We start from the raw sequence: 23,100 nt of genomic DNA on the forward strand, positions 1-23,100 counted from the left end.
AGACCATATACTAAACCTAAAAATAATATTTTGTGTCATCCTAGATATTTGCTTAGGTAGAAATTTAGGTATTTCTTTTTTCAATCACCATTCTGTAAAAAAAATATTCGAGACGAAATTCTTTGTTTCCCTGTAAAGGCAAAGTGGCTTCCGACGTACACACGCATTTTGTGTCATTTTCATCCACGGGTATAATGGCATTTAATAAATACCTAATATTGATCCTAAAACGCCTAAAAAAATATTAGAGTCGGTAAGTGAAGTGTTGTACTTTACAGAACATTGTTATATGTTATTCAAACAAATCTGTGTCAAATTCATCCACCGCTTTTATTTAAAAAAAATTTTTTTCTAATTAACACCCTGTATCTGCCACAAAAAAAAATTCATATTATTAAGTTTACGTCTACAATATTATAATACCACATTGAGACATCATTCATAATTTGGGTCATTTTGATCCACGGTTTTTTTACTATCTGGCAAAATAAAACTCAATTGAGCAAGAAGGGCGTGCGCGGGGAAGGGTACCTACGCGGGTGGGGTGCTTATTATACTTGCCGCAATATCAGCTGGCGACTGAGATCTTAATACTATCTCCTTTACCCTTGTTAAGACCAACCAAGAGATGGCATTATGAGCTGTCTCGCCACTTAGTTTTGCGATACAGTGTATTTATTTCATTCGTAGGCATAATTACATTGTCTTATCAATGTTACCGTAGTAGGTATATAAATATAATTAAAAATAAACTGTAGGCTGCACTCCTCATACTGACCAACATTTGTGACGTTCCTAATCAAAAGGTACCACTTTCTCTGACAGGTTATTTGTATAAAGATATAATCAAATTTCGTCTTTATGGTAAACGACAAAGTGGTACCTACCTTTTGATTGAGAATGTCACAACAGCGACTTAAAAATTACTTTTGTTTCGATTTTTAGTAGACTTTTTAAGTTTATTTTAAGACGCAATTTATTGTGATTTTTGTTGTTTAAGCGTGGCAAGCAACATTAATTACATTGATGATGATGTTCATTAAATACAATATTTTTTCATACTATACTGAACTGTCACCCTATACATGAGAATGAACAGCGCCCTCTTGACAATGATCATATATTACTGGTCAGGCTTTAATATGTGTCATAATTTAGTAAAGTCCCCTTTGTGTATTCTAAGTTTCCGAGTTACAGCAGTTTAGTGAAAGCGTTTTTTTTTAAATATAAATTAAGGGTTGAATAAAGAGGAAAGAAAATTTGATTATTTTTGCGCTACGACGCACGGTTTAGGAGATACAGCCCTATAAAGTTTTTATTGTTTTTTTCTTTTTTTCTTTTTTACATTGTGTTTTTTGTATATTACTTTGGGGTTTCATAAAGGGGAACGAAAATTTATTTATTTTTGCTCTACGACGCATGGTTTAGGAGATCAAGCCCTATAAAAAAAAACTTTTTTTTTGCGTTTTTTTTTTGTATAAATTAATGGTTACATAAAGGGGACCAAAAAGTTGATTATTTTTGCGCTACGACGCACGGTTTAGGAGATACAGCCCTATATAGATTTTTTTCTTTTTCTTTTTTACGTTTCTAAATATTAATTAAGAGCTTCTTAAGGGGAACAAAAATTTGATTATTTTTCGCTACCATGCACGGTTTAGGAGATACATCCCTAAAGTTTTTTTTGTTTTTTTTTTCTTTTTTTTGTCATTGCGTTTTTTGTTATTACTTTGGGGTTTCATAAAAGGGAACGAAAATTTTATTATTTTTGCGCTACGACGCACGGTTTAAGAGATACAGCCCTAAAATGATTTTTTTCTCTTTTTCTTTTTTGCGTTTTTAAATCTTAATTAGGGGCTTCTTAAAGGGGAACGGATATTGATTATTTTTGCGCTACGATGCACGGTTTAGGAGATACAGCCCTATAAAGTTTTTTTGTTATTATTTTTTTCTTTCTTTTTCTTGTGTTTTTGTATATTATTTTGGGGCTTTATAAAGGGGAACGAAAATTTTATTATTTTTGCGCTACGACGCATGGTTTAGGAGATACAGCCCTATAAAGATTTTTTTTTAAATTTTGCGTTTTTTTAAATATAAATTATGGGTTGCATAAAGGGGAACGAAAATTTTATTGTTTTTGCGGTACCACGCACGGTTTAGGAGATACAGCTCTATAAAGTTTTTTTTCCTGGTTTTTTTTTGTTTTTTTTAAGTATTAATTACGGGTTTCTTAAAGGGGTTTTTTTAATTATTTTTGCGCTAGGACGCATGGTTTAAGAGATACAGCCCTATAATGATTTTTTTTTTAAATTTTGCGTTTTTTTTTTTAAATATAAATTATGGGTTGCATAAAGGGGAACGAAAATTTTATTATTTTTGCGCTACGACGCATGGTTTAGGAGATACAGCCCTATAAAGATTTTTTTATTGTTTTTTTTTCTTTTTTTTTTCTTTTTTACATTGTGTTTTTTGTATATTACTTTGGGGTTTCATAAAGGGGAACGAAAATTTTATTAGTTTTGCGCTACGACACATGGTTTAGGAGATACAGCCCTATAAAGATTTTTTTTTTTAATTTTGCGTTTTTTTAAATATAAATTATGGGTTGCATAAAGGGGAACGAAAATTTTATTGTTTTTGCGGTACCACGCACGGTTTAGGAGATCTATCTCTATAAAGTTTTTTTTCCTGGTTTTTTTTGTTTTTTTTTTTAAGTATTAATTACGGGTTTCTTAAAGGGTTTTTTTTTAATTATTTTTGCGCTACGACGCATGGTCTAAGAGATACAGCCCTATAATGATTTTTTTTTTAAATTTTGCGGTTTTTTTTAGATATAAATTATGGGTTGCATAAAGGGGAACGAAAATTTTATTATTTTTGCGCCACCACGCACGGTTTAGGAGATATTATATCTATATATAGCTATAATAGCTCTATAAAGTTTTTTTTCCTGGTTTTTTTTTTAAAGTTTTAATTAAGGGTTTCTTAAAGGGGAACGAAGATTTGATTATTTTTGTGCTACGATGCACGGTTTAGGAGATGCAGCCCTATAAAGATTTTTTTTGTTGTTTTTTTTTTCATTGTGTTTTTTGTATATTATTTTGGGGTTCCGTAAAGGGGAACGAAAATTTTGTTATTTTTGCGCTACCACGCACGGTTTAGGAGATATAGCTCTATAAAGATTTTTTCCTGTTTTTTTTTTGTTTTTTTTTTTAAGTATTAATTAAGGGATCCTTAAAGGGGAACGAAAAATTGATTATTTTTGCGCTACGATGCACGATTTAGGATATGCAGCCCTATAAAGATTTTATTTTTTGTTTTTTTTTTCATTGTGTTTTTTGTATATTAGTTTGGGGTTCCACAAAGGGGAACGAAATTTTGATTATTTTTGCGCTACGACGGTTTAGGAGATACAGCCCTATAAAGTTTTTTTTGTTTTTTTTTTCATTGTGTTTTTTGTATATTACTTTGGGGGTTATTTTTGCGCTACGACGCATGGTTTAGGAGATACAGTCCTATATATTTTTTTACAATGCATGTGCTCGAAAAGTGCGTTTCCTACGGAGCCATATCGTGCGGAAAGTACTGCTTTTCCGCACTAGTGCTTTTTGTTTTCAATTTTTTTTACAGTACATATGGTGCTACTTTCTCGCACTAGTGCGGAAAAGAGCACTCACCGTGCATATGTCGAAAGTTTAAAGGGCCATATGTACTGTAAAACGTACGATACACGTGCGAATAGGTAATTCGCAACTCGTGTCGATTTGTGTCGAAAACACTCCTTTTAATAATTAAACTTATTTGCCATGACATGTTTTTTTATTTACTCGCACAATGCATAGTAAAACATTGTATGATACACGTGCGTAAAGATGATTTCCGCACTTGTTGCATAAATAGCAATTTTTTTTATCAAAGAATGAAAGAAAGTCACGGTATTAATAACCAAATTTTACTTTACCTTTGTACCTTTGTACCTTGGTACCTTTTCCCTATCACTGTCACAAATGTATGTGGCGTTCACGTAAACGCGATATTTTTAAGATTTCCCTGCGCAATGTTGCCAGCTCGCTCGCAAATCAAACATGTACTTACAGTTCTTTTGCATAATGGTGACATTGTACAATATCTATGAGTTTTAAATAGGTAAAAGATAATTCGACGCATTCTTTGCTTGCTTGTTGCTTGTTGTTGTGTTGTTTGCGTAACTTCTTTGAATAAGTTGCGTTAATTTGGCGCACAGGCGAAGTAAACATGCGTTGCGTACGGCAAGGTCACGCCGCGGCCCCACCCTGCACGGCCTCCGTTGCCCATTCAGACCGCCCGCTAGCTTCGTTTGAACGCAAATAATATTTTTGTAATATTTGTTTATGCAGTGGATGCAAGTGACACAAATTCATACATCTTATTAATCCCGCATTTCAAATTAATAAGATGTAAACTCTAATATCTTTAATATTCTTTTGTAACGGTGACAGCCTGTTACAACAAAATCATCAAATATCTTATGAAGCTATGCCTTAATAAGACACAAAATCATTTAATGGACCTATTTAAACGATTAAATTCGACCTAAGTAATTTTTTTTAACTCTAATTTTTTTTTGTGTCATTTAGAATATTATGACATAGTATCAGATTGCAGTGGACGTAATTGACACAAACTATGTTTTCACACTAAAAACACTATCCTAAATGCAACACAGTTACATGTTTTCTCTCGAATATTTTTTTCTCCAAGATAATTCAAAATACAAAATAATTACCACAAAATAACAAATTACTAGAAAAGCAAATTATATATATGACACAAAACAAAATGTAAGATTTACATCTTAACAAAGTATTCATTAGCGAAAACAGAATTGACTTTAATATTTTTATAACCTAGGGGTCAAAATATAGCCAGCGGTACAGGTCTATGAAGGGAGCCATACGAAAACGACCGCTCGAAATTAAAAAATCGGCCCCCCGGTGCGATATCGTGATATTTGTCTCGATCCCCCTTCCCCCCCCAAATCTCACGGGATATCATTCAAATTTTGTGTTTTATGTGTACATTCGTTTGTTTTATTAAACAAATTATTATTTTTATTAACCCTTCAACTGGCGTAGGTACGTCATTTTTGAGTTGTTGGAATTTTGATACAAAAAATAAGAACATATGTGCAACATGCCGGTAGAAGTTCAATTATTACAACGATAATAAAATCTCACACAAACGTAGATCATCATCCATCATCATCAGCCTACTCTCATCCACTGCTGGACATAGGCCTCTCATATTGCACGCCATTGAGCACGATTTGCGGCAACTCTGATCCAGCTCTTGCCAGCCACCCTGCGAAGGCATCGCTCCATCTAGTCTGAGGTCGTCCTACGCTACTTTTTCCGATACGCGGTCTCCACTCGAGAACTCGTCTACCCCAACGGTTATCGGTTCTACGGCTAATATGACCGGCTCACTGCCACTTCAGCTTGCTAATCCGGTGGGCTATGTCGACGACTTTAGTTCTCTGACAGATGACTTCATTACGAATACGATCCCTCAAACGTTGATATATAAACATTTTTACTTATCCTATCTTATCTTACGTTTTGTACAACTACATATTGCAACGCTAGTTCATTTCCGCTGAAGCATACAAAAAATTATCTCTTTCAGTTGACTACTCATTGTGAAATTATCAGGACATAAAATCAGATCCTTTCATGTAGTAGGAGAGCTAAAGTTAGACTATATCTGGGACACGTAAAAGCTTTTTCATTTCTCAAATTCTCATGCTCTGAAAGAGGGTCATTGTTGTTCTAAAAGGTGTGCAGAAAATGATACGTGTCTGCCCTAGAGAATTTTACGTTCGATGTACGATTTTTTATATTTTTTTTACGATACGCAATTGAAATTTGAATTTAAATGGATTTGTTATACAATTTCCATTCTGATATTTGATTCTCCATTCCATAAATAACGATACTTTTGTCTGAATTGTTAATTGAAAGTAACCCCAAGAAATACTATAAAAATGTATACTTAGTCATGTTTTAAAAAAAACACATGCATTTTTCTTTTATCGTATTCGAAATGAAAGGTAGAGTGTTTAACTCAGGTGAAAGGCATCATTTCTGCCTCGGACTATTGGCGCCAGCTGGTAAAGGCTCTCTTGATTGTTCAAAAACTGATAAGAAAGTTGCATTTTATATTTTATCCACATGTGAGGCACAGTAATTAAATGCAAATTTTGCGTTGTTTTGTTGTTTGCTGGTAGAATTGAGTCTAGTAGACCCTACTTATAGTGTTGTGTTGCTGCCGGTAAGTAAGGTTGCCAGAGCTCAACGAGTCTCAACTCAATACGTTGTGCGAGGAAGCCGTCAGCTCTTCGGTCACCAGTTACGTCAACCAGAGATGTAGCAAAAGAGGTATTTCAACGCTATTTCAACGCATGTTAGTCGTTAGAGTTTTATTAGCTCCGTGCGCCATCTAGTTCGTCACTGTGAAGTGTGAACTAAAAAATATGCTACAAGTATATGCTACTTAGGACGGTGCGCTTTTTTAGAATGGGATTGAGTATCTGTACTAGTGGGACCTGTAATTACGGATGATCTATGACCAGACGCTTCGCGATTTCTGCAAACAACTTGTGCGCGATGAACAAAATGGTACTCTCTGTTGATTTTTATTTTTATTTTTTATTTATTTTATTAATTCAAAAATTTACACAGCATTACAGCGAACTAATACACTGAGAAATTTATAATAGAAAGTATTTATACAAACTAGGTACATGATACAGTCTAGAAAGGAATTTTTAAATTAATTACTTTCACAATGTTCTCAGTGACATTCACGCAGTGAATTAATGCTCGTTCTGAGTGACAAGTTTTCACTTAGCACGAGCATGAATTACTTTACAACAATTAAATTTAAACTTTATTTATTTAACTGCAAGGTTGTTATTAGGTACAATGCTACAGTTATCAACGATGTACAGTTTGAATTGAAAATATTTGAACTAGAGTGGTATTGGACACGCGATGTCGTGTACACTGAAATACATTGAGAACGGGTCATATTATATCAAATGTTTGCTTGTGGTTATGTGAGATGAGCACGCGGTCGCGCGCCATCATGGCTCCGCCATTTTGAAAATTTTCCTAAGGCTGATTTTAGTGTCACGCGGACCGTCCGCGCGGATTGCTCCGCACCGGACCAATATGTATTGTTCAGGGAGCGTTTTAGAGTGGTCCGCGCGGACAGCTTTCTCATACAATTTGGCGGTGCGGAGCGATCCGCGCGGACGGTCCGCGTGACACTAAAATCAGCCTAATAGACCTGTACCAATAACTTCTGAGGTTATAAGAATATTAATGTTGCTTATTTTTTATATATAGTTTCCAGACCATATACTAAACCTAAAAATAATATTTTGTGTCATCCTAGGTATTTGCTTAGGTAGAAATTTAGGTATTTCTTTTTTCAATCAGCATTCTGTAAAAAAAATATTCGAGACGAAATTCTTTGTTTCCCTGTAAAGGCAAAGTGGCTTCCGACGTACACACGCATTTTGTGTCATTTTCATCCACGGGTATAATGGCATTTAATAAATACCTAATATTGATCCTAAAACGCCTAAAAAAATATTAGAGTCGGTAAGTGAAGTGTTGTACTTTACAGAACATTGTTATATGTTATTCAAACAAATCTGTGTCAAATTCATCCACCGCTTTTATTTAAAAAAAATTTTTTTCTAATTAACACCCTGTATCTGCCACAAAAAAAAATTCATATTATTAAGTTTACGTCTATAATATTATAATACCACATTGAGACATCATTCATTATTTGGGTCATTTTGATCCACGGTTTTTTTACTATTTTAATAAAACTCAATTGAGCAAGAAGGGCGTGCGCGGGGAAGGGTACCTACGCGGGTGGGGTGCTTATTATACTTGCCGCAATATCAGCCGGCGACTGAGATCTTAATACTATCTCCTTTACCCTTGTTAAGTTAAGACCAACCAAGAGATGGCATTATGAGCTGTCTCGCCACTTAGTTTTGCGATACAGTGTATTTATTTCATTCGGAGGCATAATTACATTGTCTTATCAATCTTACCGTAGTAGGTATATAAATATAATTAAAAATAAACTGTAGGCTGCACTCCTCATACTGACCAACATTTGTGACGTTCCTAATCAAAAGGTACCACTTCCTCTGACAGGTTATTTGTATAAAGATATAATCAAATTTCGTCTTTATGGTAAACGACAAAGTGGTACCTACCTTTTGATTGAGAATGTCACATCAGCGACTTAAAAATTACTTTTGTTTCGATTTTTAGTAGATTTTTTAAGTTTATTTTAAGACGCAATTTATTGTGATTTTTGTTATGTTTAAGCGTGGCAAGCAACATTAATTACATTGATGATGATGTTCATTAAATACAATATTTTTTCATACTATACTGAACTGTCACCCTATACATGAGATTGAACAGCGCCCTCTTGACAATGATCATATATTACTGGTCAGGCTTTAATATGTGTCATAATTTAGTAGTCCCCTTTGTGGATTCTAAGTTTCCGAGTTACAGCAGTTTAGTGAAAGCGTTTTTTTTAAAATATAAATTAAGGGTTGAATAAAGAGGAAAGAAAATTTGATTATTTTTGCGCTACGACGCACGGTTTAGGAGATACAGCCCTATAAAGTTTTTTTTATTGTTTTTTTCTTTTTTACATTGTGTTTTTTGTATATTACTTTGGGGTTTCATAAAGGGGAACGAAAATTTAATTATTTTTGCGCTACGACGCATGGTTTAGGAGATCAAGCCCTATAAAAAAAAAACTTTTTTTTTTTTGCGTTTTTTTTTGTATAAATTAATGGTTACATAAAGGGGACCGAAAAGTTGATTATTTTTGCGCTACGACGCACGGTTTAGGAGATACAGCCCTATATAGATTTTTTTCTTTTTCTTTTTTACGTTTTTAAATCTTAATTAAGGGCTTCTTAAGGGGAACGAAAATTTGATTATTTTTCGCTACCATGCACGGTTTAGGAGATACATCCCTAAAGTTTTTTTTTCTTTTTTTTGTCATTGCGTTTTTTGTTATTACTTTGGGGTTTCATAAAAGGGAACGAAAATTTTATTATTTTTGCGCTACGACGCACGGTTTAGGAGATACAGCCCTAAAATGATTTTTTCTCTTTTTCTTTTTTGCGTTTTTAAATCATAATTAGGGGCTTCTTAAAGGGGAACGGATATTGATTATTTTTGCGCTACGATGCACGGTTTAGGAGATACAGCCCTATAAAGTTTTTTTGTTATTATTTTTTTCTTTCTTTTTCTTGTGTTTTTGTATATTTTTTTGGGGCTTCATAAAGGGGAACGAAAATTTTATTATTTTTGCGCTACGACGCATGGTTTAGGAGATACAGCCCTATAAAGATTTTTTTTTTAAATTTTGCGTTTTTTTAAATATAAATTATGAGTTGCATAAAGGGGAACGAAAATTTTATTGTTTTTGCGGTACCACGCACGGTTTAGGAGATACAGCTCTATAAAGTTTTTTTTCCTGGTTTTTTTTTTTTTTTTTTTTTTAAGTATTAATTACAGGTTTCTTAAAGGGGTTTTTTAAATTATTTTTGCGCTACGACGCATGGTTTAAGAGATACAGCCCTATAATGATTTTTTTTTTAAATTTTGCGTTTTTTTTTAAATATAAATTATGGGTTGCATAAAGGGGAACGAAAATTTTATTATTTTTGCGCTACGACGCATGGTTTAGGAGATACAGCCCTATAAAGATTTTTTTTTTAAATTTTGCGTTTTTTTAAATATAAATTATGGGTTGCATAAAGGGGAACGAAAATTTTATTGTTTTTGCGGTACCACGCACGGTTTAGGAGATACAGCTCTATAAAGTTTTTTTTCCTGTTTTTTTTTGTTTTTTTTTTTAAGTATTAATTACGGGTTTCTTAAAGGGATTTTTTTAAATTATTTTTGCACTACGACGCATGGTTTAAGAGATAATGATGAGATGTTTTTTTTTTAATTTTGCGTTTTTTTTTAAATATAAATTATGGGTTGCATAAAGGGGAACGAAAATTTTATTATTTTTGCGCCACCACGCACGGTTTAGGAGATATTATATCTATATATATAGCTATAATAGCTCTTTAAAGTTTTTTTTCCTGGTTTTTTTTTAAGTTTTAATTAAGGGTTTCTTAAAGGGGAACGAAAATTTGATTATTTTTGTGCTGCGATGCACGGTTTAGGAGATGCAGCCCTATAAAGATTTTTTTTGTTGTTTTTTATTTTTCATTGTGTTTTTTGTATATTATTTTGGGGTTCCGTAAAGGGGAACGAAAATTTTGTTCTTTTTGCGCTACCACGCACGGTTTAGGAGATATAGCTCTATAAAGATTTTTTCCTGTTTTTTTTTTTGTTTTTTTTTTTAAGTATTAATTAAGGGATCCTTAAAGGGGAACGAAAAATTGATTATTTTTGCGCTACGATGCACGATTTAGGAGATGCAGCCCTATAAAGATTTTTTTTTTGTTTTTTTTTTTCATTGTGCTTTTTGTATATTAGTTTGGGGTTCCACAAAGGGGAACGAAAATTTGATTATTTTTGCGCTACGACGGTTTAGGAGATACAGCCCTATAAAGTTTTTTTTGTTTTTTTTTTCATTGTGTTTTTTGTATATTACTTTGGGGTTCCGTAAAGGGGAACGAAAATTTTATTATTTTTGCGCTACGACGCACGGTTTAGGAGATACAGCCCTAAAATGATTTTTTTTCCTCTTTTTCTTTTTTGCGTTTTTCAATCTTAATTAGGGGTTTCTTAAAGGGATTTTTTTAATTATTTTTGCGCTACGATGCACGGTGTAGGAGATACAGCCCTATAAAGTTTTTTTGTTATTTTTTTTCTTTTTTTTCATTGTGTTTTTAGTATATTGCTTTGGGGCTTCATAAAGGGGAACGAAATTTTTATTATTTTTGCGCCACCACGCACGGTTTAGGAGATATTATATCTATATATATAGCTATAATAGCTCTATAAAGTTTTTTCCTGTTTTTTTTTTAAAGTTTTAATTAAGGATTAAGGAGATACAGTCCTATATATTTTTTTACAATGCATGTGCTCGAAAAGTGCGTTTCCTACGGAGCCATATCGTGCGGAAAGTACTGCTTTTCCGCACTAGTGCTTTTTGTTTTCAATTTTTTTTTACAGTACATATGGTACTTTCTCGCACTTGTGCGGAAAAGAGCACTTACCGTGCATATGTCGAAAGTTTAAAGGGCCATATGTACTGTAAAACGTACGATACACGTGCGAATAAGTAATTCGCAACTCGTGTCGATTTAAAACACTCCTTTTAATAATTAAACTTATTTGCCATGACATGTTTTTTTATTTACTCGCACAATGCATAGTAAAACGTTGTATGATACACGTGCGTAAAGATGACTTCCGCACTTGTTGCATAAATAGCAATTTTTTTTATCAAAGAATGAAAGAAAGTCACGGTATTAATAACCAAATTTTACTTTAGTGGTACCTTTTCCCTATCACTGTCACAAATGTATGTGGCGTTCACGTAAACGCGATATTTTTAAGATTTCCCTGCGCAATGTTGCCAGCTCGCTCGCAAATCAAACATGTACTTACAGTTCTTTTGCATAATGGTGACATTGTACAATATCTATAAGTTTTAAATAGGTAAAAGATAATTCGACGCATTCTTTGCTTGCTTGTTGCTTGTTGTTGTGTTGTTTGCGTAACTTCTTTGAATAAGTTGCGTTAATTTGGCGCACAGGCGAAGTAAACATGCGTTGCGTACGGCAAGGTCACGCCGCGGCCCCACCCTGCACGGCCTCCGTTGCCCATTCAGACCGCCCGCTAGCTTCGTCTGAACGCAAATAATATTTTTGTAATATTTGTTTATGCAGTGGATGCAAGTGACACAAATTCATACATCTTATTTATCTTGCATTTCAAATTAATAAGATGTAAACTCTAATATCTTTAATATTCTTTTGTAACGGTGACAGCCTGTTACAACAAAATCATCAAATATCTTATGAAGCTATGCCTTAATAAGACACAAAATCATTTAATGGACCTATTTAAACGATTAAATTCGACCTAAGTAATTTTTTTTAACTCTAATTTTTTTTTGTGTCATTTAGAATATTATGACATAGTATCAGATTGCAGTGGACGTAATTGACACAAACTATGTTTTCACACTAAAAACACTATCCTAAATGCAACACAGTTACATGTGTTCTCTCGAATATTTTTTTCTCCAAGATAATTCAAAATAAAAAATAATTACCACAAAATAACAAATTACTAGAAAAGCAAATTATATATATGACACAAAACAAAATGTAAGATTTACATCTTAACAAAGTATTCATAAGCGAAAACAGAATTGACTTTAATATTTTTATAACCTAGGGGTCAAAATATAGCCAGCGGTACAGGTCTATAATACTTGGTATGGGATTTTGAACAGCGCGTCAAACGGGACGTTTCGGTAACTCAAAATCCCATACAAAATGAGCGTCAATGAAAACAGCTCCATTTCGATTGCTCTTTAGTGTAGTTCTGCGAATCGTCGGGAATGTTTAATATACCGAGTATGGTGTGGCTTTTTAAAACACTGACATTTACTTTGCGAGGACATGTCACTGTTTGCTGTGTGTCTGTGAAAATGAACTAATTTTTTTCGGACTGCGTTAATACATTGTATAATCACCTGCAATAATATGTTACTCTTCGAAGGCCGCAAAAATATGTGTCACGCTCTTATGGCTTTACAAATAAGATCGTACATAATTAACTGAATTATGAAATACATATACAATATCAGCCCAACAGTGAGAATATCCCCTGAAAGGGTATAAGCGCTAAATCTGGATTCATCAACTATTTTCTATAACAAGATGTATTTTTTCCGCAAACATATCGAGGACTTTTTTGTGTAGAATTTAATAAGCTCTAATGTTGCTCTTCACCTTATTTTCATAGAGAACATGGATTTAGTGTAAAACGCAAATTTCTCCAGGATGGTACACATTTTCCAAGACGGCTACGATTCCTCGAGGTCCCCAAATGTGAAATACTGTGGACATGAAAAAAACACCTTTAATACATACCATACATACCAAATTTCAGGACTTTTCTAGAGGTTTTGAGGTTAGTTTTAAATGTTCTAATCCGATTGTGCGACTCAATGGGGTTGGCAACTGTCAAATGTTTGCAGAGATGGCGCCGTCATAGCTTGCCCCTTTTTCTATGAGATTTGGCTTAAAGGGCTGGCATCCAGGGCATTAAAAAAACAAAAATTTGACACATTTCTAGGGATTGACAGGGCAAGCTATGCTGGCGCCATCTGCTAATTATTTCGACCGGCCAACCCCATTGGATCTTACGTTAAACTAAGGTACCTATCGAAACCTACAACGTAGATCCATAAAAGGCACTAGGCGTTATACTAGGCGTGTACTATATTGCTATCGAAGCTCAAATCCGGGTCACTCCTCGAGGGAACTTAGCCACTTTACACCCGATGAACAGGACGGAGGACGATTCGAACTACAGATTGATTACTATAATATTTTTTTCTAATTTTGACATCACTGGCCTCGATTGCAACAGTAAGCAAAATGTGATAAGCGTTGCAAGCGTTGAAATTCCGCTACTTGACGCTAGATGTAACACTGACTGTAGACTACGAAAATAAGTCTTTTCGGTAACAAAACCGATGTATGGAGTGAGCACTATCTCTTCTTAGTTCTCTTTGGTTTTGATTGGCGTTTTCTATTAACGATTGTTGTCATCATGGCTAGGCCTCGATTTCTATATATAAGAAATAATACGCATAAATATACTAACAGTGACATTTCTTGAACCAGAAATCTATGTCAATGTTCATAGCTGTCAGATCCTAGTATAGTATGAATTATCTCAGATGATTCCCGGGCTTGGGCTCTAATCTGTTAAACAAAAGGTATTGTTTCCTTTATACAGTGGTTATACTGCTTACTGCTAATAGCTCCGACATAAAAGCAAATTTACTATCCTATTTATATGGTTCAAATTCATGAAATAGATTTCGGAGATAACACATTTTGTTCTCCAAAGAAAATACCACCTTGATTTTTCTCTGAATGATCTGTTAATACATAAATTTGAACGTTAATACTATCACGATAATTGCTTCTTAAGCGACATGGTTGCTTTGGCACGTGCCGAAGACCGCTCTTAAAAGAAACAAAGGCTTTCGTTTAACAGATTAGAGCCCGAGTCCGAAAAAAATCATCTGAGATAATTCATACTTCATACTAACCCAAAGATTGATATAACTCCGTAATAGATGGATCTATTAACAGTCTAAGGAAAAAACGTGCCTCGATAATCACGAAAATTTTATTCTCGATCAGATGGCGCCACTAGTTTTGGCCTACACTCGTATAGAGGGCGTTGACTGTTTCGTTTGTTATTTATAATTTTAATGCATACCAGTGAAAGAACATGGGTCAAAATCATATAAAAATAATTAATGCAAATAAAAAAATCGTTTATCCATATTTAAATACATTTTATCGTATTTTTATAAATATTTATTTTTAGTTTTAATCTGTCGAAGATGGCAGTGAATTTACTGGGGTTACAAAATTTACTATGACAGTACCGCTCTAGTATAAGTTACTCTATGTACTATACTATACATCATAATTCATACTATCTATACATATAATAAAGCGGAAGAGGGTCGAAAGTCTGTACATGGAAGATATTCGAAAAAAAATTGGCTGGGGATACTTAGAATCGATAACAGAACACATTCCAACAGTTTTTAGAATTTTTGTCTGTTTATCTGTTTATCTGTTTGTCTGTTTATCTGTTTATCTGTTTGTCTGTTTATTTGACCGCGCTACAAATGAAAACGGCTGAACGGATTTTGATGCAAACTTTACTAATCTGTCGAAAAAATCCACGGCCAGGTTATAGACTATAAAAATTTGAGAAATTTTACCCCTAAGGGGGTTAAAAAGGGGATGAAAGTTTGTATGGAGTTCAAGATTTATTTTAAGCTAGCAATTTGAAACTTCGTAAGAAGATATATTATTGAAATACAAGAAAACTAATTTCAGCGTTTTTGAAAATTCATCCCCTAAGGAGGTGAAATAGAGGTTGAAAGTTTGTATGGAGTTCAATTTTTTTTAGTGCGTTACTTGAAACTTTGTATAATGGGCATATTATTATAATACAGGAAAAGTGATTTTAGCGTTTTCAAGAATTCGTCCCCTAACAGGGTTAAAAGGGGGTTGAAAGTTTGAATCCATTACAAATGCTTTGAAACTTCTTAGAAAGGTATGATAGACGATTACAAAAAAACTAATTTTGACGTTTTTGGAAATTTAACCCCTCAGGGGGTTGAAAAGGGGATGAAAGTTTGTCTTGGGGTGCAAATTTTATTTTAAGCCAGGAACTTAAAACTTTGCAAAACGTTAATTATATTAAAAAGTAAGAAAAAAAAATTCTGCGTTTTTAAAAATTCATCCCCCATGGTGGTGAAAAAGGGGTTAAAAACTTTATCTTGATAACTATATCATTTTAGCTACTAGGCCAAGTTAGGTATCGTTTTTGTATAAATCGGGTATGCCGAATTCATTTATGATATCAAAATGACACCATTCCCGAGTGAAAACACAAAAACTATGAAAAAAACTTTTTTTAATTTCTCTTTACGCTTAAACCGCTAAACCGATTTAGATAAAATTTGGTATAGAGATAGTTTGAGTCCCGTGGAAGAACATAGGGTAGTTTTTATCCAAAAATGGAGACTGCGTTTGCATGGAGAAGCGGCCGTGCCCTTTCCTCTTAATAATGGTCACGAAGGTGGGTACTTTAAAAAAAAACATTTTTCAGTAAATGTCAAACGATTTGGGACTTATACGCGTTACCATGCCTTCCCGAAAAAAATCGAATCTTTCGCGAGTCTCGCAATGCATTGCGGCCACAAGGGGCACGGTCTCAGGAGTCTGAGAAAAAGCACGGTGAGAGACTCAGTGGCGCTCTAGCCAGGCAGGTCGCTTCGCTTTCGGCTGAAACGGCAAGCCAGCGCGAGTCTCGATTGTGATCCCAAATACATCGTACGCAATACATATGTAGGCGCAGATCCTGACGGAGTGTGGCGCCGGAGAAGCCGTGTTCATCCTGCGTATCCCCCTCATTCCGAGCAACTTCCCGTTCTGCTTCAAGCGCCTACAGGTCCCCGTGAGCGTCTGCTTCGCTATGACCATCAACAAGTCGTAGGGGCAGACGCTACGCAGTTGCATTTCCCAATCCGAAAACAAAAAAAAGGGGCAGACGCTGCCCGCCGCCGGCGTCATGCTTAGACTGATTTGACTGGAGGACCGATTTGGATGACATGATTTTAATGGGAACACCCAAATATTCCGAAATACGTTTTTCCGATTTTTATAACCACGACAATCCCGATTATTATAAGTCCGAAATATCAAAATTACGATTTTTAAAAACACGATGGAATAAAATCACGAATGTGCTATTTCCGAAAATTTAAAATCCGATTGTCACTTGACAGAAAGCTTAAAGTTCCGGTTTTACACTTTTTCGAAAATATTTTTTTTTCCGAATTCCTAAATTCCGAAAAATCATTGTCCGATCGGAAATAAAATAATTCGGTATTCAGAAATTCGGTTTTTTACAAGATCGGAAAAATGAAGTCCGTGATATTCAAATGAAGACTCAAGTCTTAGTAATTATTACGGGTACCTGTCATGCCGCGTCATGTTAAATTCGGCATAAAATATTTTTGGCATAAAAATTCGGCATAAATAAATTAGACAGAACTGCGAACCCGAACTGTTGCTAGAAGTGGGTTAGGTTAGGTTAGAACTGCGACCCCCAAGAAAACGAACTGTTGCCAGAAGTGGGATAGGTTAGGTTAGAATTGCGACCCCCAAGAAAACGAACTGTTGCCAGAAAAGTGGGTTAGGTTAGGTTAGAACTGCGACCCCCAAGAAAACGAACTGTTGCCACAAAAGTGGAAATTTAAAAATTGGGATATTTAAAATAGGAATCACGTTAATTCGGAATAAGGGCAATTCCGAATTCGTGATTTTGAAAATCGTAAATGTTAAATTCGGTGTTTGCCACCATCGGAATTGTTATAGTCGGAATTATGTAGTTCGGAATTTACAAAATTCGGCTTTTTGGGTTTTCGGAAATATAAATCTTCGTGATTTTCATCATTCGTAATTATGACAGTCGGAATTTTGATGGGTGGAGCATTTAAAAATCGGAATGATAAAATTCGACATTCTAAAATTCGGAATAAAAAATTTCGGAAATATGTAGTGTACCCGATTTGGATAGGTACAGTCAAGGACGTAAAAATACAAAAATGGTACTGTATCGTTCGATATACACCTACTACTCTATGCCGTTTAAATCACGTCAAAAAATTTAACAAGGGCAAAAAAAAAACATTTTGGAGTGTAATTTTATTTAGTTGTAGCAAAGAGGATATAATATTATAGAGCGGTACAGTCATAGTAAACTTTGTAACCACAGTAAATTCCCTGCCATCTATCGACACACTTTAAAACTAAAAATGAAGATTTATAAAAATACGATAATATGTATTTTTTTATTTGCATTAATTATTTTTATTATTTTGACCCATGTTCTTTCACTGATATGCGTCAAAATTGTTAAATAATAACAAACGAAACCGTTAACGCCCTCTATACGAGAGTAGGCAAAAGGTAGTAGCGACATCTGATCGAGAATCAAATTTTCGAGATTTTCGAGGCACGTTTTTTCCTTAGACTGTATCCATCTATTACGGAGTTATATCTATCTTTGGTGGTAGGTACATAATAGTAAAATATTTTATCTGGACTACAGTCCTCTAGCGTATCCATGTGTCAACTTTACTTTAAGTTCCGTCTCCAGGGGACAGGGAGATAAATTAGGGGTGAATTAGCCGCTTACTGACACAGACCGAATTCCACGCAGGCGAAGCCGCGGGCACAGCTAGTACTTAATAACTGTTTTATAATCTTACAAAGTTCGAATCGCCCTCCCTATTTATTTTTTGATTGAGACGCGCTGCGATATCAAAAACAAATCAATATCAAGCCTTTAAACTTCGAATAGCTTTCTAGGTGAACGGGCTATAACGGACTCGTAAATGGCATCGTTTCTAGAATACGTTTTAAGTAAATACATGTTTATCTACGAAAGATTTTAAAGACGGCTATTTTGAGAGTAAATGGAAAAAGCTTGAGGGAGAATCTAAAACTGATGAGCTATGCTCCTTAAAAGGCATGTCTTAAGGTGAAAACTGGCAACATGGAATAATTATTAGGCATTCTTTATTCGTTATTAGTCCATTTATTATTAGGTATATAAAACTTTATTATATACCTAACTTTAAAATTATAGTCTCTAGAGACAATTTATAACTTTGTCACAGAATTTATGGGTAGACTAGGATGTGATTTACTACTACTACTACTAGGTATAAAGTATATTATACAGACACATTCAGTGTTACATAATTAAAAGAAAGCAACATTTTATCGTAGTATAATTAATAGTAGGTTGTTAGGTATACTTACTCGAAGGGATAACCTAAATTTTCTCGGAATCTTAAAACACTTGAAATGAAAGTTTCTAAGAACGCCCAGAAAGCAATACGATATATAGAATAGAATAGTTTTTATTCACACAGACAAAGTAAAAATAAAGTGTCACGAAATGGCCCCATCTCATTTCTACTTCTATGAAAATAAGGTAAGTTAATATTCTTTATTGCACCAATAATTATACATTTTACATACATGTAAAACTACAAAGAAATAATTATTAAGCTATTTTAATAACAAAACTTCCGTAAGACAGACATATTAAATATATTAATAACGGGTCACTCACGTGTTTTAAGTCGAAAACGCTCGACATGTTTCACTCCGTACCGAGGAGAATGACGTAGTGAGTGTTGTGTGCAACCCATCATTTGACAATAATGCCGTAAACGAGGGTAGTTTCTCGCCCCCCCTGCCGCCACCGGCGCCCGCGCCGAGTCATCGGGCGCGGAGGGTTGCGGCCCGCAGTCTGCGCCAGTCCGTCACCGTCGACGCAAGCTCCTGATGACGCTCCTCGGTACGGAGTGAAACATGTCGTGCGTTTTCGACTTAAAACACGTGAGTGACCCGTTATTAATATATTTAATTATAAAGCTAATTACAAGAAATGTATAACTAAAAGAAGCTATTATGTCACGTACCCGGAAATTCGTTAATCATGCCCGGGTAGGAACCCTTCATCCCCATGGGATCGGGATAATTCTGACCTGTCACTGTCACCGTCCGTCTTTCTAGGGTTGTAGTCTGACAGCGGTTGCCATGATTATACACCGTGTGATAGGAATTCAGAACTAATCACAATACAATTTTGTCTCTCCCATGCATTTTCGATAACATATTAGGGAAACACGCGTTAATTCTCGTGTAAATAACCAAACGGAGACGCCACGTCTGTAACTTTCTGTACAAAAAAGTCTGCCGATTTTTGCGGGGAGCGGAACGTCAAATGTATACGTAACGTCAAAATAGCCATGTCAGATAGACGTCAGTCCATTGTGTATGACCACTGACTATTTTCGACAGAGAGGAACGCCTGTTAATGGCTACTCCGTTTGGTTACGAGTACATCCTCCTAGACATGTAGCACTTAAGTTGATTAAATGGTATGTATATTGACCACACCGTCCGTCTGCCAATGACTGTTGTACGCAAATCTCAACAACCACCACGCCGCTTTTAAGTAAGTATCTTATATTTTTGTTTTGCTTGTTTTCAATTTTATAAGTTTTTCTGTGCCTTGTACTAACAATAATATGATTTTTTTTATTCGAAATAAAAATATTGAATTAAGGGGCCCACCCATTATCAGTCCGCCGGACGATATCAGCCTGTCAGTTAGAACAAAAATTAGACAGTTCCGTACAACTGACAGGCCGGTATCGTCCGATGGACTGGTAATGGGTGGGCCCCTTTAGAATTTAAACTGGGTCAAAGACGTTATCGCAATGGCAGTAACGTTAATGGGAGAGGCTGGGAAGTCGCCTCTTTAATTAAACAATTTATTATGCACCTTGTATATTATTTAATACCTAGGTAATATGTTTGACAAGCAGGATTTTAATGCATTAGTAAATAGGTTAAGTATGTTTTTATTTCTTGCATGATAATAAACGGTTTGTTCGATTATTTCTTACGATAATGTCTTTAGATTTTTCGGTAACATTTTCGTTCGTCGTACCATATAAATGGGTCTTGATAAAATTACCATTGATTATTTATTTAAACTTTATTGCACAGTACAAAATATACAGTGACAAAAGGCGGTCTTAATGCTATACGGCATTCTCTATCAATTAAATAGGTACTGTGAAAACTTGTCAATGTCTTGTTCTAAAAAAAGCCAAGAAATCAATGTAATGGCGGTCATGTGTATGATTATTTTCATTATATATACAATAGTACTCATGACACGTGTCTTACTGAGCTTAAATACCGTGGGAGAGATGGGTTTGTGTATGGGTAGTTTACAAAGATGCTTACGCTTAAAGATGAGAGCTGAAACATAAAAAGCTTTTGATACTAAATCAAATCTACACACTTCCAAATTAGACCAACCAAGTGTAAGGATTTTGTTAAAATCCCCCTATTTTGAGGGAAATAAATATATACTGGCAACATATTTTTGTATATATGTAAAACACGAGCGTCGCACGCACACATCGATCGTGTTTCGCCTTCAATTTCGGCAGGTGAGCCGTATGGGGACTATCTGTCTATGTGTGTATTTAGTCTAAGTTTACACATATGTAAGACTCAGTCTTGTCATGTCAGAAGTATCCCCTGTGGGCGACACCACATTCTGTTCAGAAACTAATCATGTTAAACGGCCGCTGTTCCATTTTGCCACAGTCTAAGATACGAGCGGGTGGAGTGATATTTATTACCTACTCTATGGAAATTATGGCCGGTCTACCATATGAAGGAAAGAAACTAAAATTATATACGAGTATTTTTTGACTATTTCTCTTTCACCAAATTTTTTCTTTGTCTATGATTTCACTTAGTAACGCGTAGTGTGAAAAAAAAAATACAGTAAGCAGTCTTCTTCTTCTTCTCGTGTCGATGGTTTCAGACTTTCAGACTGTGCGGGACCAAAAGGCAGCGACATTTATCGCCCTGTCCGTCGCATCACGGAGATCCTGCTCAGAGCAGGAATGCGGGCACGCCGGGCAAGATAACATGTGTTCCATTGTTTGGGGAGTCGGTTGTGTGTGTTCCATTGTGTGGGTTACAGTAAGCAGTATGAATCGTTTTAAATGTGATATTGTCTTCGGTTACCGCGATAGTTACTCATGAAATAAAACTATGAAAACTGAGTTCGAAACGTCGGGATGTATTATAAATTCAATATACGCGATATAATCCGTTTTCATAGTTTTATTTCGTTTTAAATGTGCCTAAAAAAAGTTCTTACTCTTTATGAGTTTACCTGTAAGGGTTTCCTTTGAAACGCAAAACCTTGAATATTAAATTTCAATAGCTAGTTGAACGAATATCCGATAGCCGATTGTTTCAAACTGGGTCGTGATCGACCTATGAGATATTACTTGGAAATCTGGAAAATGAGTGGCCTTACATTAAGAAGAAGCAAACTGTAACTAATGAGGGCTATCGTTTTTTTGCTCACCAGTTGGCGCCTCTGTTGATGGTGGTCCAAAAGACTAAAGAATTGAAGTGACAAGTGACATTTGACATTTCGAACTATGGAAAAGACCACCATCTACACTAGCGCCCCTAGCGGCGAATTCATACGCGTCAGCCCTCATTGTGATAACATTAAATAATTTCACGGTTTAGACTCACTTGTTTTAGTCACTCGTGTTTGTGTTATTTAAGGCGCTTCGCGCAGTTTTTGGCTAAAAACTGTTACTTTTTAGAGCTTATAACTTCTAAATGAGTCAACCAAAAATTATGAAAAAAATATATATGCATCTTCACTCTATGGACAACAATCGCAACATTTGACTTTCTTCCTGAAAATTGTAGTTTCACCGAAAAAAAAATAACACGACAGGCCGTTTTGCGGCTAACTTTGCTTATAACTTCTAAACGGCTTAATCGATTAAAATTATTTTTAAACTAACAAAAATGTTTTAACAGGTTCTACAAATGCAACATAGCTTTTCTTAATCAAAAAATATTTTCTTAAGAAATCGAACGTTTTTCCACATTTCATGCGTATGCAGCCTGAAAATGGCGTGGCCGGCAGTCGTGTGCCAGCTTTGAGACGAGGAGGCTGTGTCGCTCGTCGCTCCGTGCCTTCCTTGCACTATGTACGCTTATGCACAAGCAAAGTGCTATAATATCGGAGTTATTGTGGCCAAAGAATAAATAACTGCAGAGCGCTGATTTGGTTGCGACGCGCATTAGCGAGCGCAACACGGTATTTTGCGGTCTATTACAATGAATGTAATGATAATATCCGCATATATTATACTATAATATACGTATGTTTGAGAAAACTTCATTTGAAATAAATAAATAAATGTTTTCTAACCGACATATTATAATGTCATTCAAGTTTTACGTTTTGAATAATGTTCCATTCCATCTCGAAACAATAAATAATAGATCATAAGCTACCTATTACCTATAACGTTGTATGTATGAATAGTACCTGTTAAAAAACATTGTTTTTGTAGTTTAAAATAATTTTAATCGATTAAGAACTAGCAAAACGGCCTATCGTATTTTTATTTACGGAAAAACTTATTATTAAGTTTATTGTAGGTTTAAATTAATTTGTTTACGTTACATGTCCGTCTTTGGGTCACAAACTTACATATATACACCAAATTTCAACTTAATTGGTTCAGTCGTTTCCGAGAAAATAGGCTGTGACAGACGGACAGACAGACAGACAGACGCACGAGTGATCCTATAAGGGTTCCGTTTTTTCCTTTTGA

At 34.9% G+C, this 23,100-nt stretch overlaps 1 protein-coding gene and 1 long non-coding RNA gene across 2 annotated transcripts in view; both read left to right on the forward strand.

Moving 5' to 3' along the window:
* Positions 1 to 23,100, forward strand: part of LOC134753523 (synaptotagmin-7) — a 643,705-nt gene that overhangs the window by 34,422 nt on the left and 586,183 nt on the right. The gene's annotated exons all lie outside the window — the stretch shown is intronic.
* LOC134753441 (uncharacterized) lies at positions 16,896 to 17,100 on the forward strand. The gene is made up of 2 exons (XR_010128824.1): positions 16,896 to 16,980; positions 17,038 to 17,100. It is a non-coding gene; the product is annotated as an uncharacterized LOC134753441 (long non-coding RNA).

This window comes from Cydia strobilella, chromosome 27, assembly GCF_947568885.1.
Source record: "Cydia strobilella chromosome 27, ilCydStro3.1, whole genome shotgun sequence".
NCBI lineage: Eukaryota > Metazoa > Arthropoda > Insecta > Lepidoptera > Tortricidae > Cydia > Cydia strobilella.